This window comes from Mesocricetus auratus, unplaced genomic scaffold, assembly GCF_017639785.1.
Source record: "Mesocricetus auratus isolate SY011 unplaced genomic scaffold, BCM_Maur_2.0 Super-Scaffold_100015, whole genome shotgun sequence".
In the NCBI taxonomy this organism is placed as follows: Eukaryota; Metazoa; Chordata; class Mammalia; order Rodentia; family Cricetidae; genus Mesocricetus; species Mesocricetus auratus.
The window spans coordinates 29,145,083-29,160,204 of record NW_024429198.1 but is presented as its reverse complement, the minus strand read 5'-3'; positions in this window follow the sequence as shown (position 1 = coordinate 29,160,204).

The window sequence follows — 15,122 nt, the reverse complement described above, 5'->3', positions numbered from 1 at the left end:
GGGCAGCTGACATCTCTCAAGTTATGTCCTGTGGAAGTGGAAAGTAGCCAGCGTGTCTAGGGGGGGTGGGGCTGAGATGGTTCCAATATCATAGTGATGTTCAAGGAGCTGAGACTGAGCAAGTGGAGGGCGATTCAGAGACACACCTGTGCACAGCACCACGGAACAGGGCTGCACTGATGGGCCCAAGAGTGTCAGGATGAACAAAACTCCGGTACTCTGGTGTGTCTGCAAGGCTACTTCCTGACCCTTGATTAAGGGCTGGAGATCCAAGACTCAAGGATATTTCAAGTGAGGGGGTAGGAAGGTGATTGGGAGGAGATACTGAACTTCATAGGAGGTCATGAGGGCTGTGACCAACTGAAGCAGACACCAACTAACAGGCAGCTACAGTCCTAGTGCATGCTGCAGGTCAGGTGAGATCCCCAAACAGGAACACTAAATACCTATTAATTAAAACCACCCGCAGTTGTGCATAATTACAAATGATCCCCAAACACATAATCATTCACTGCTCATCCTGGGTAATTGCCTGCTGTATTTCAACACTCAATAACAAGCAAAGGGAAACGACGAGGTCTGGACACATTTGAGCAATTTTATGAACTTGATTTTTGCCAAAAGCACACTTCCTAACCATGAGACTCATAAAACGTCAGACTTAAATGGAACTTAAAAATATTCCTTGATTATAGAATGCAATCCGGTATTAACGGTCATGGTGTATTAACTGCTAACCTCCACAGAATCACTTGGCCATCCCTTGAGGTTTTTTGGTCACACTTTCTGAACCTGGAGATGAGGTAGCCACACAGGGAACAGTTAGAAATAATAAAGAAAGATCAGCTACTACTATTACCAAATTTCCCAAAAGTAACATGACAAGCAAAAAAAAAAAACCTATGTTGGGGGTCACTAATACAGGCACAGGAAAAATGGAGAACGGTCTCTTGTGGCTTCATTTGTTGTCTTTGTTCAGTGAATGACTGGGGATTTCTCTGCATTGACAGGAGGGTTTCTTCTTTGTCATGGTCCATGGTGCAAAAATTCACTACCAGTCTCACCGTTCAGCAGCTTATGAACCTCCAAGTGCTTCAAAGTTTGGGCTTTCCAAAGAGAAATTGTTAGAAACATTAGTGTATAGACTGTGAGTGATAATACTTCCTGCTTTGCCTTTTTTCCCTTTCCTATTCTCAAATAAACACAAAGGATGCAGTCTAGTTTATCCAATCATATTGTAACTTCAGCTCTCACTCCTGTGTGTGTGTGTGTGTGTGTGTGTGTGTGTGTGTGTGTACTTCTGATGAGCAAAGGGGTTAAGACTGGGCTAGTTTAACCCCCAGAAACAGCTGACCTGACAAGGGTTAGCTCTTGAATCCCAGACTGATGGCTGGGAATCCAACATGGGACGTATAAAGACCCCCTGAATGTGGGAGTCAGTGAGGAAACCTAGGTAATCTATTGAGCCTTGAGTAGTAGATCAGTATTTATCCCAGGTATACAAATGGACTTTGGGCACCTATCCAACAATGTGAGATACACTATCACCCTGGACTCTTGGGGGAGGGTCTAGGCCCTGCCCTGGATGAAATGACAGACTATGGACACCCTCATGGAGGGCCTCACCCTCCCTGGGAAAATAAGGGAATATTGGAGGGGTTGGTGGGAGGGCGTGGGAGCAGGGGAGGGAAAAGGAGAGGGAGCTGGAATTGACATGTGAAGCAACCTTGTTTCTAATTTAAATTTAAATTAAAAAAGTGGGATTGTCAAAGATTTGTCAGAAAGAGAATCAGTAAGTGTAAATGGAGTCCTTAATTGGTCTAGATATTAAAAGGCTGTGTCAGATACAGAGGGAAATGCTGAGAGATCAGAGAGAAGGAACAAGCCACAGCACACCTTACCTCCTAAGCATCTCCAAAGAAAAGAGAGCAATTTCCTGTTTGTTCTTGCTTATGCATTGTAATTGCCCAGCTACATCACTTCCTGCCTGTCTGTGTAGACCTCCAGACCTCTATGGTTAGCTAGTGGCAAGTTCCATTCTCTGACCACCACACAGGTTTTACTTGTGCAAGACATCACCACAAGTCAGAGTTTAGAGGACTCTTTTCCCATTTGCTCTATATGCATCGAAATTTTCCAACTCCAGGCCAGAGCTGCAATTAGCTCTGAGTGTGTTTCTAATACTCCCAACTTCAGTGCCAGTTCAGCAGGTGTCTTCTGAAACATGGGTGGTAGCAGGTGCATCTGATGGCTCCATGGGAGCCTTCACTCTGAGTGAACTCTGCTAAGACTGTGTTGTCTCAGGACAAGTCAAAATGACAACCAGCCAGGACAGACCTCACATGTTCACCATACTATGTTCTCTCTATCCCTTTGTGACCTTAGTTACTCAAACCTTTGTTTTATTTTTTCTGCATCAGTTAAAATATTTTATTCATTTTAAGGGGAAAGTTATGGGGCACATAGTTGTTAGCTTCACACATTGGTTTTAAAGCCCTGTAGGCTGTAGAAAACTGGATGCAGCACTGCCAAGCACAGTAAAGGCTGGTGACTTTTCCATCTTCATCTTTCAAAGCCATGTCTTTTCAAGTTGATCTGAGGCAGGATAAGCCGAAGCCCTAGGCTATAGCCTTCCCACCTTGCAGGAAAGTACGCTCAATGCTGTGGTTCCACATCTCCTGACTGCACAGACCTCCGGGTCTGATAATACTCAATTTTCCAACATCCACAACCTCACTGCAGCCATTTTCAAGGGTCCTAACACCAAGGACAAGTTAAAGGAGACAGTTATCTACTGTGTGCCCTGATCTGCCTTAGTGTTTCCTTGGGGTATTCTCATTGCAAATCAAGGTAAAGATGACGATGGGAATATGGGCTCTCTTTCTCCCATGATCTCTTATTTCCCCTTTCCTACATATTTAAAGAATGTGAACATCCGAGGGAGAACCCTTCACATGTGTAAGCATTTTTGTGCAACTATGTATGCGCAGGCCAGAGGTTGACACTGTGTATCTTCATCAAGTTCCTCAGTGCCCACTTCTTTAAGGGAGTAAGATAGTGGGTGGTTTTGTTTTTGAGCCAAATGTGTGTGATCATCATGGCTTGTATTTGGTTGGACCGCATAACATGCTCCAATGTGGAAATGATTCTGTAGAGTATTTTATAGTCACAGAATAAAAGAAAGTAAAAATCAAAGCGTTTTTAGTGTGTCTGTGGGAACATTGGGTAGGCAGGTGTCTCTGCTATGTTCTGTAGCTGTGATGATACACCTTAACCATGGTGACTTAGAAAAGGAAGAGCTGATTTGTCTCATAGCCCAGAGGAACAGCAGCAGGCACAGGCATGAAGCTGAGAGAGCACATGTCTTCAGTTAAGAGCATAAAGCATGGAGAGAGCGAGCAGGAGGGAAGCATGTTGGGGAATATTATTCTAAGGTGTCTGACTTGATTAAGCTGAAACTGTTTAACTTGGTGAAGCTATGAGTCTTTGCCTGTCTAAAACACCTGATTGTCTAATGAAGAGCTGAATGGTCAATAGCAAGGCAGGAGAAAGAACAGGTGAGGCTGGCAGGCAGAGAGAATAAATAGAAGGAGAAACAAGGAAAGAGAGGAGGAAGAGAACAAAAGGACATCAGGGTGCAGCCATCCAGCCACTCAGCCACATAGTCACACAGCCAGTCATGGAGATTGAAGAAACGTAAGATATGCAGATATAAGAAAGATAAAAGCCCAGAGGGAAAAGGTAGACAGGTTGATTTAAGATAAGAAAAGCTGGCTAGAAAAAGCCAAGATAAGACCAGGTGTTCATAATTAAGACTAAGCCTCTGTATGTGATTTATTTGGGAGCTGAGTGGCTGGCCCCTGCAAAGAACAAAAGCTAAAAGAGTAAAACATACACAAAAAAGGTGAGGCTTTAAACTCTCAAAGCTCACTCCAGAGAAATGCTTCCCCCAAGAACCCCCCTACCCACACAGCACCACGAACTCAGAACCAAGTTCAAACCACTACAATAGATCACAGCAAGAAGAGATCTCTGCTCTTGGTTTTAGATGTTGTGTGGTGGCATTCTTAGCTCTGGTCCTGGGTCAAAGGAAAGGTTTGCAAGATAATACATTACAAAATTTACCTTATAGTTGTGGGCGTCATAACAAACAGATGTGGTTAATGAATGATTCTAAAGAAGACAAAAGACAGCTGAAGTTCGGGCAGTGGTGGTGCACGTCTTTAATCCCAGCACTCTGGAGGCAGAGGAAGGCAGATCTCTGTGAGTTCGAGACCAGCCTGGTCTACAAGAGCTAGCTTCAGGACAGCCTCCAAAGCCATAGAGAAACCCTGTCTCAAAAAAAAAAAAAAAAAAAAGACAGCTGAAGACAACTAGACTCTGAATTTATAGCATTCTAATATTCTCATAAGTGTGAAGTTCTAATTATCCACACAAGCTTGTAGGATCTTTCATACAGGCATGGCATTTGGGGGAAGACTTGAGCTCATGGTTCACACACATGAACACAGGAATGTTTGTATGGCTAACTGTTATGAGTCTTATCACATAGCATTATATGGACCAGCAATGTTCTGAAGCTCATGGTGATTAGACACATGGGCTAAACTATATCTGAATTTTGTGTTGTTATTGTTGTCATCAGATATTTCTTACACTATTCTGTCAGAACTGAAAGCACATTCTGCAGTTACATCACAGAAAGTCCTCAACTCATAAAATGTATATTGTGTTTTATTATACATTATTTAAGAATAAAATGATATTCAAACTGCCCTGGTTTGGTGTGACAAATTTGATAATGCAAAATTTTAAGGAGATAGTTCATTCAAAACTGCATTTCAAATAAAACTTTACCTCATTATCTTTAAAATTTACAGAGCATTAAGTGTGTATAATAAAGTTTTACCTTGTTATCCTTAAACTTTATGAAGCATTAAGTATGTTTCATAGTTTCAATTATATACTAATATTGTTTATAGTATTTAATCTTTAGAGCCTTGTGTTATGGAAAATAAGGAAAAAATAAATATTTGAATATATATACACACTTTTGCTTCACACAGTTTAATAGGGTGACCCCTGAGAGACTTTGAATTACATAGGGGATTTACTCTCCTTTAGAAATAATAAGATTTATTAATTATATTCATGGTGGGTTTCATTATTACATCTCAAACCTCCTTTACCACAACCACCATTCCCAAAGATCCCCTTGCCAGACCATGCCCTCCCATTGTCATGTCCTTTCCTTCTCTTCCTTTGCAAATTTTAATTAATTAATAAATGATTAAGTTCGTCCCATATTTGATGGCCCACTGATCTTATTTAGGGCTGCATCCTGGAGCACATGTGAGGGATTCAGCTGCGGGGCAGATGTAATGGACTTACCCCAGGAAGAAAATAGGGTGTTGATTATCATTCATTACAATGTCAACATCCATACCTACAGTTCACTACAGTTTGAAGGGGTATCACACAGAACTACAGGCTGAGAGGGCGGAGATGCCATGGGTGGTACAGCAAGTGCTTGGCACCCATGTGACCCAGGGTTCAATTCCTAGCACCATTTCTAAAAAAGTATTAGCTGTATTACCTTGCATAACAAAGAATGACAGACAACCAAAGAACACTGAGTGGAAGAAATCATCTTCTCCAGGGAAGAGCATGCCAATTAGTCTTCCAATACCAAATAGTAAGCCATGAAAACATACATACAAGCAATATTATACAGACTAATCAGGTTTATGTATTTAGGGATGTGTGTGTGTGTGTGTGTGTGTGTGTGTGTTTGCACCCATGCATGTATGTGTTTAACAACAATTAAAAACAAAGAGATCTTGATTTGGAAAAAGATCCAAAAGCAGTTATGTGATGGCTTGGGGGAGGAGAGGAAAGGGGGAAGTGACAAAATTATATTACAATCTCAAAAATTAGAAGAAATAATTAAATGAATTATGGAGGAATGTTTACTCTAAATGTCATTTGAATTGAAAGGGAAATGGGCACTTTTTTAAGTTTTGGGGTCTGTGTACAAAGCACTGGCAGGCAATGGCACAGCAGTGCAGCTGAGGCTCTGCCCTCGGGAGACCTCTGCTTGGGGTCACTGCTCCCTTGATTATCTGCAGGAACTTGGAGCTGAAGCCACCTGGGAGTGAAAAGTGGCTATGTTGAACACTGACTAGTATGACTTCATTCTTTCCAGGCCCTTGCCAGACTTCATGGGTTTGAGGCTCAAGCCTGACCTCCCTGGCAGCAGCATCACAGATTTCTGCACAAATTGCATCTCATAGTATGAGTTCTATGAGTTATGAGTGGCATGACTCTGGTGATGATTAACAAGGAAAATAAATCTATGTACAGACCCTAAAGACCCTAAAGGGCTAGCAGTACTGTGTCATTTCCTGTTTCATATGTCGTCACCATGGGTTTTCAATCTGTAGCTACCTGGTGGTCATCTTTATACTCCATCCTGGCCTTGGGGTTTAGCATGATCCTGTCCCTGGCCTGCTGAAGCCTTAAGCTAATAAGCAGTGCTCTGTACAGCTTTGAGAGACCACTGCTGTGAGCAGAGAGAAGCAGTATTTTGACTGTGACTTAAACTCCAGTGAGTAAACTGAATACTGTCAAAGGGAGATGATATTTGGGTGGAACTGAGACCAGTTCTGACTATCTCTGAGAAGTTGGAGGACAAACAAAATCTGCATATTAGAAGTGAGTGGAATGCAAGGAAATCCACTGCATCAGAATTGGAGAGAGGAGGGGGAGCTATTGCTGTCGCATCAAGAGTCATGTTGGTAGACATCTACTTTTGATGCATTTTGATCCCAGAAATTCCCAGCTATGACTTCATTCTCATTACAAACCCAAAATTCCCAGAGGAGGGATTTCTTCACTTCAGTTTAGAAAGAGTGTGATCTGGCCAGCAGCTAGGATGATGAGTTAGACATGAGTGCTAGCTATGGATGCCCCAGTTGCAACAACCGTTTATATCAGTGAGTGTTACTGTAATCTAGGAAGCCCTCCATAAGCAGTCATCTCCTCTTTCTGCCACAGAGGCCTGTGGATGTACAGATCAGCTCTGTGAAGGAACTGTCTTTATCTTTCCTTTAGGGACTGTGGTTCCTGCACATACACCCATGGGTAGGACTTTCTTCCCCAAAGCCCAAATGAAGTTCTGTCTTCTACACTGAACCCATTCTTGTTTGACAACAAGGTCTTCATAGAAGTTATTAAGCTAAGATGATCTCAAGGCCCTAATCCAAAGTTGGTCTTAGAGGCTAGCATGTGGATAGGGGAGAGCATGTGAAGAGCCACAAAAAGATGACCACTGGCTTTATGTACAAGCCTAGGAGATACACAGAGAGCCCCACCTTCATTCACAGCCTCAGAGAAAGCCTGTGAGCCTTTGTCTGACCTCAGACTTCAACCTTTAAAGCTGGGATGGAATTTGTGCCTTTTGACAGTGTCATCCACTGGATAGTGCTGGGTTAAAGATGTCCTAGCACACTTAAAGAGAAGCCTGCTAATAATACTGAACCTTTGATCTCTCCACTCAGGCATAGATTTTCATGTTTGTTTGTCTTGATTTCTTTTGAGACAGGGTCTGATGGACCACAGGCTAGCCTCCAGACTTTCATGTGGCTCAGGATAATGAACTTTTAATCCTCCTGACTCCACCACCACAGTGTTAGGATGACAGGGATGCACAACTTCATCTGGATTTAGCAGCAAGTACTCATGGTTGGAACACCTTTCTTCTATTTTCTTTTTTGGGGGTGGAAAGAGTGTTACTGATGCCCTACTGTGAATGGATTCAGAGGTTACTCCTGATTATTTGGTTACTGGGACTATTGCTCAACTCAAGGATAGTGCCACTAATATCTGGATAGCAATTTCATCTTCAAATGCCTAGGTTATGCTACATACCCCCAAATCAAGATGTTGGTAAGCATTGACTTAGGACCTTCCCTAGATAAATGAGTCTAATTCTGGTCATTGAGAAATGATATAAATGAGGACATATGTTGTTTTTCCTCAGCCTAAGCTCAGAGCAGTGGGGTGGGGGCATTTCCCATTTGCTTCATTGAATCGTTGAATGTACAGCATGTTTTATGATGTCTTCTGAGGGATTTGCCTTCTGACCTTTGTAATGAAGTGCATTGGCTTGGCTTCCAGCAATATCTTTAAGTAGGGCATTAAGGAAAGCATGCATTGGAATCAGGGGTCAATGCCGGGTCTCTCGACTTCCACTTAAATTAGAAAGAACAGCTCTGAAATTCATCTCCCATACTGTGACGTTTTCTTTTAAGATATTCACTACACTTTTCAAAATTACAGTTACCAACACAAACCCGACATATTTCTTCCAGAGTACACTAGACATTTAGAATTGCACATTGGATACTTAATTCCTTTATTTCATGTTTTGAAGTAAAGCAGTCCATTTGTTAAAATGCCCAGGAGATTTGTTCTCCTAACAGCCAGAGAAAACAGCCTTACTAGGGTGGTACCATCTGTGATGGACTTATGGTGCCTAAGTGAGCTTGGATTCTGCAAGCTGAGACAGAATGACATCTATTAGCTATGGCTGGGATTTTTGTTCTCAGCCTCTCTGTTAAAATATAACCCAACTTTGTAATGATTGACACAAGTTCCTTTTGATCTAGTTGATCTAACAACTCAGGGTACCTACACCTGGCAAGCTTTGTCCTGACAAAGACCCAGTTGACATGTCAGTCAAGTCTGACCATGAACCATGTTCTCTATTAGCTTGGGATACAATTGGGAAGGACAGAGAGAGGATAGACTTCTCTTTCATTACACTGCACACGTCACAGAGGTACTTCTAATTATTAAAGATTAAAGACGAATAGCAACAAAAGGACTTTCAATTCCTTTATGGAAATACAGGGGACAGGTACAGCTTTTACGTTAGCTTAGAACTTTCCTTTCAGATAACACTTAGAGTTGGTTTCCTCACCATAGGCCCTAGACTGTTGTGGTAATACATGGTGCTAATCTTATCTCTATATCCCTCCATCTCTACCAAGGAGAAAGCCAAGAGCAGTAGCTCAGACTGACCAATCAGTGTGTGTACTCAGGAGCAAAGGGAATCAAAGAAGATGGAGAAACAGTTGTCAAAATCAGCAACCCAAGAGCCACAGAATTCATGGAATCTTGGCAAAAACATGAGTGTAAAGTTGGGCGATGATGTCAAATAATGAGGACTATGATTTCTATGGAAAGAGGCCTTACAGGAAATGTGTATAGGGGCACACACTCAAAAAGACTTCTCTATTGATGGCTAGGCAGTGAGAATGATTGTTTGTGAAGTGCCTATTAGGTATATGAGCCTATGATATTTTATGATGCTCTCATTATTGACATCGGTAACAATAAACCATTATCTGAAAAATTGTGAACAAAACATCACACCCCAAACTTTACCCAGGTGTTGTGAAAATGACCACAAAGATTCCCATAGTGGACAGGAATCACTACCATCAAATCAGAGAGGCTTTATAGGGTACCAAGGTGGAATCCAAACTGATCAAAAATTTGCTTGAGTATAGATGGGATAAATGTTAGAATGGGAAGATGGGGCCATTGTGAGGGTTGGCTTCCTTATAAAATTTGAGATTCTTAATAGAAACTAATAAAAGAACTCTTAAGATTTTAATTGACCTAAAGATATAAGACAAAGAAAGCAAGAGAAGGGTGAATCAAGAAATTGAGCAGAGGGACATCCAAGGTTGTGTGGGATGTCAATGAAAACTGTAGCTGTAGTGTTCTCAGGATAGCCAATGTTGCCCTTCAGTTATTTGTTCAGTTAATATTTATTTGAGACATGGTCTCATGTATCTCATGGCTTCCATTTACTATATAGCCAAGGATGGCCTTGAACTCCTGATCCTCCAGGCTCTACCTCCTGAGTTTTGGGATTGCAGGCTTAGACCATCCATTTTGCCTCTTTTATGCAGTTCTGGAGATGGAACAGCGGGCTTTGTGCAGAAGAAGCAAGGAATCTACCCACCAAGCTGCATCCCCAGCCATGTCCTGCAGTTATTAAGCCCCCATTAGAAGTCTTTGTTCTTAAGAAGACCTGCAGTGTGGGAATGGATGTTCTCAATAGAAAGATGTGGGAGCCCAAGACTGTGTACGCAGTGCAATCTCAGTATCACTTCAGTCACCAAGGAGCCACTGTCAATGACAGATATGTCATGTTCTAAGAAGGCTTTAAAGCAAAGAAGGAATAAATAACTTTCCAACACACTTATTGTTGCTTTTTGTTAACAGGGTAACTAAACACTAATTGGAGAAAGAAATTGATGGTATTCTAAAGTGAGACAGTGCGGTGCTCTAATGGGCACAGCTGGGGGACACAGGGTTTTAGCTGCCCAGAACCAGTGCCACAAGAGAAGGCAAACACATGAATGGCACCCACATCAACAGCTTCAGTGCAAACACTGACCGGCAAGAGAAGCCAATAGTCCCCAGACTAGCTGAAACCAAACACAGGCTACCCCCAAAGGCCCAGAACTGGTCTCCTGTAAGCATTCTCACTTGGATGATGCACAGCTAAAGTAGTGAAACTCTCCACACATCCCAGAATGCTGCCCTCTTCTGATAAAATTCAAAGGAAGCACACATAGATTTAATGGGGGAAATTGGTGAAACTGTACTTCCAAGCATCACTTAAGTCATTAGATACAGTTTCATAAAATATATTTGTATGAAAGTGTACACTTTTATTTATGGGAAAGGCTACTGCAGAGTCAGATGCACAGACAACACAAGCCCTAAACCGCCATGGTGAGGATCCACAAAGGACAGATTGTAAAGGAATTGGAGGGCCAGGATTAAGACAGACAGCAGCAGGGCTGCGTCTGACCTGCCTGTTGCATAATAAACAAAGGGAGTTAAGTTTTACTTCAGGTAATTCTATGTCACTCTCCAGCCACAGGTGTCCTTCAGTCAATTTCAGACTAAGGGTTGTGAGTTTCCCAGGTCCTGCCCTCATGGGATGGCAATTCCTGTCAGCCCCATTTCTCTGACACTGTTAGAGACACTTTGACAAGTTAGACTTTATTTCAGGATAAAATGAATATGTCCCAAATACTCATGCAAACCAGGGAAAGATAAACCTTTTGTGTGACCTTATGAAGCATCTTATTTCAGTTGTAGCTTCAGACTATGATTTCACAGATTTTCATCAATAGACCCCAAATAATTCTGGTGGGAATGTTCCTGAAGAGACAGAAGTTTCTTCCCAGTACTTTTATTTTCCCTATAACACCCAATGATCTGGAGGTATTTTAAGTGCTGATTGCTTCATTAGATCTTTGAGACAGACAGAGAGAAATCAATGCAAAAAAAAAGGATGGGGACCAGAAGAGTAAGCAAAAGATCACAGTGTTGGCTGCCTTACCAGTTAGAATGCTTTCATCCTTGAGTTGTGTATGCTTCATCTATAATACCAGGTTCAGTGAAAGAGAAGGGTGAGACAGCGACACAGGGTGTTACAAAGAAGTCCTCCACAGAGAGAAACCTATCCAAGAGAGCACATATGGGCATGTCAAACAAGCACGCTTGGTGATTAATGAATCTTTTAATTTGTGGGTAAACGCGGTAGTGAGGGTCAATGTACAGAATCTGCATCCTCTTTAGCAGTAACTCCCAGAAAGTATCTGAAGCTATGCTAGCTTCCTCACAGTCAGCACCTAGAAAGTTTACAGCATCTCAGAGGCCGAAGCTTCTTCTTTAGGTTTCACTCTTTCATTAAGAGTCCAGCAAAACTCATTCATTTTCCTCGTCTCTATGGTGCGTGATCCCAGGTCATCCTTTCTCCTTAGAAACAAATGCAGGTGTCTTAATGAGTTTCTATTTCATTCTACAAAGGGAACAAAAATCATATTTTATATATGTGGGCAATGCCTAGGTCATAAGCACAAATGCCCCACTGACAAGAAAAACAAAACAAACCAACAATATTACCAGTAATGGAAGAGGAAGACTCAGATGACAGTGAAATATTGACCCACTATTTATCCAAAATTATATCTAATTCTAACCAAACTCTAAACAAAAGTTACAAAGAAGCATCTATGATGCACTGCCTAGGAATATAAATTAACAACAATGTCAAGAGCAGTGTGGCACTTTGGAGCTCGACAGATGGATCAACAGCAAAGAGTGTGTACTGCTCTTGCCTTGGACCTGACCTCAGCTCCCGTCACACACACTGGGCAGCTCACAGCTGCCTGTTACTCCTGCTCTTTGTTATGGGACGTCCTCTTCTGACTTCCATGGGCACATGCATTAACATGCTCATACACTTGAAATAATCCAAAGAAGAAAAGCAAAAGGACCACAGAGTAATTTAACAGTGATTTCAATTGTGACCCTCCTTCTGACACTAGTGAGTCCCCTAGAGTTGGTCTCTTAATGTTTTGTCTTCTTTCAAATATTCCTACATCTTCCTCACACTCCTAGGGCTAAGGTCTGCTTAGGGATGAGGGGTGAGGGCTGCTCTCAGGGGACCAGGAGAGCAGCTTTCTCTGATGATAACTTATAATCCTTGCTTTCTGCTGCATCCCCCTTTGTCCTCCCCCTCCAAAATAACTCGACTTAATCCACTCCTGGATCCTTGTCGCCTGTGACATTCTATATTCCAGATGCTCTCCGGTCTAGCTTCCTAGAGCCACTGTAGAAAATGACCACTCATGTGGTGGCATAAAATAACCTAAATTTAGGAGATAATGGTAAAGCATGGAACATCAGGAACTCCAGTCCCCACTTAGACAATAATCATGATGCAGAGTCTGTCCGATGCATACAACTCTAGGTTCTGTGGAAGGATGGACATCGAGAGGAAGGCTTGGGTGGGAACCTTTCAAATTCCTAGTAAATAGCTGTCACGACCTGCATCCAGCCTCGAGGTTGGACATACAGTCCTGGGTCAACCTGTGCACACCTTGCCCAGGCCAAAGCTCAGGAAGGACCTGATCACTGTTTCTGATTACATGGATACAAAAAAGGGGGGTGACTGTTGCCTCCACAATTCCTCACAATTTCTGCAAGCCTCTGCTTCCTTGTCTCAAGTGGACCCCAAGGACTTTAAAGGACCAGGACACCCCACATCCCACCACACCCTTCATTTCCTGTTCTTCTCCTGTGGCGTTCCAACATCGAACACTCAACAGCAACTGCCTACAGGAAGAAAATCACAAACAGCTGACTATTCAGGTTAAGAAAAAGATGTGGTCTTGGAGAAGTCTTGAGATCTTGAGAAATCTTAAGTATATAACTCAGGCTAATCCTTGGTACAGATAAAGCTTAGCCTACACTGCAATTTAAGCAAGATTGAAATCACAGGAAAGCCCTAGGAATGGAGAGAATCTGATTTCCAGATATAGCACATTATTAGATACAAATGTCTCATTTCTTTAAATAGAATTTTTTTTGAAAATCACGGAGCTACAAAGAAACATGAAAGTATAACCCAGTGAGGGGAACTAGTAAATCAGTGGAAACTGCCTTTGAGAGCCTACTAGACAAGCAGTTAAACTGCTCTTCAGCTTGATAGTTTAAACAGCAATGAGCTGGTTTAGCATGAGAGGAACTTTGAGTTTCAAGCTTTAAAAGTGTCCCTCTGAAAAAACAGAATAATAATAATTTAAAAACCAAAATGCTTTCCTTAAAGATGCTTAAAATACTAAAAGTCTGTATTAGTGAAGAGATAGGAAACCTTAAAGGAAATTCTGGAACTCTAAAGTGTAGCTGAGATTAAGTTCATTAGCACACATATGTATTGTGGTATTGTGGAAGTTCTGAGGAGAGGAGAAATATACTTGTTAACCTATCCTCACCTTATGAATGCAAATACAAACACCAGGGCAGATAGATGAGTGTATGATGAACTCACAGTCACACCAATGCACTTTAAGATCAATGTTTTACCTAACTGGAGCTGAATTTTGTGCAGTGTGATAAGCATGAGTCCAACTTCATTCTTTACTTAGAAGAGAGGCTCTTAGAAGATCAAGTGAGAAGTGACTCATCACACATAAAGAAGCATGAGTAAGATCGTCACCTAACTTCAATGCTATCATTATTTGACCTCTCATCAGGGGCTTTCCGGGCCAGACAGCAAAGGGCTGGCAGTCTAAGTGATGAAGAAGGCAAAACTTCAAGCCAGAGTCATCTCCCAAAGCACTATGGGATATTGCCATTACCCTTAGTTGCTTCTTAAAGTAGAAGGTGAAACCCTACTAATGAAAACACCACATACTTTGGACACAGGACTTAGAGGAACTAGCCGAACCTATCCTGGATGCCTACTGCCGATGACTGCCCCTTATACTACCTGAAGGTGCTGTGCAAGGTGTCAAGCAAAGGAGAACTTGGTGATCATACCTAGCTGTTTAGTTTATAAACCACAACAATGGCTGTCCTAGTAAGACCTCACCAAGGATGTAATAATTACACTTTTAACTCATGGTTAACCAACAGCTGCCTAACTGGACTAAGACCTGCTTGATGGTCGGGAACTTACACTTAATGCTGTAAATCTAGCCAACTCCCCTATGAATGGAGAGGCTATGGAGGAGAACCTATTACTGTCATTTCCCTACACCAAAGTAACTTCTAGCTGTAGTCTAAACATAGCTAAAATAAAATAAAACAACAACAACAAGAATAATCCTCTAGTTGTCAAAACAGTGATCCAAATATCAGGAGGAAATTAGCTCACTGTCAGGTAAAGAAAAGCCATGGTAGTGTATTAGCACTAAACCCCATGCCCTCAGATAACCACAGCTCTGCTGTCATCAACAAAGCTTGCTTTTGCAAGAGATGAAAATGACTACAGATATCTACTAGTGGACAAAGCACAGATAGTAAGTTCCTGGGGTGCCTGGCCTCAAGTGAAAGGTACAGTTCAAGCACTTCACCTAAGGGTCAGGAAACATCTGGAAAGGGGCAGAAAGACTCTAAGACCCAAAGGTCCAGGTACCCGCTGCTAGAGAAGGACCTCCAGACACCACAGGGAAAAAGACATGCGTGAACTTTGAGCAATATGACTATACCAAACATCGGTATAATGAAAACACCAGGTGATA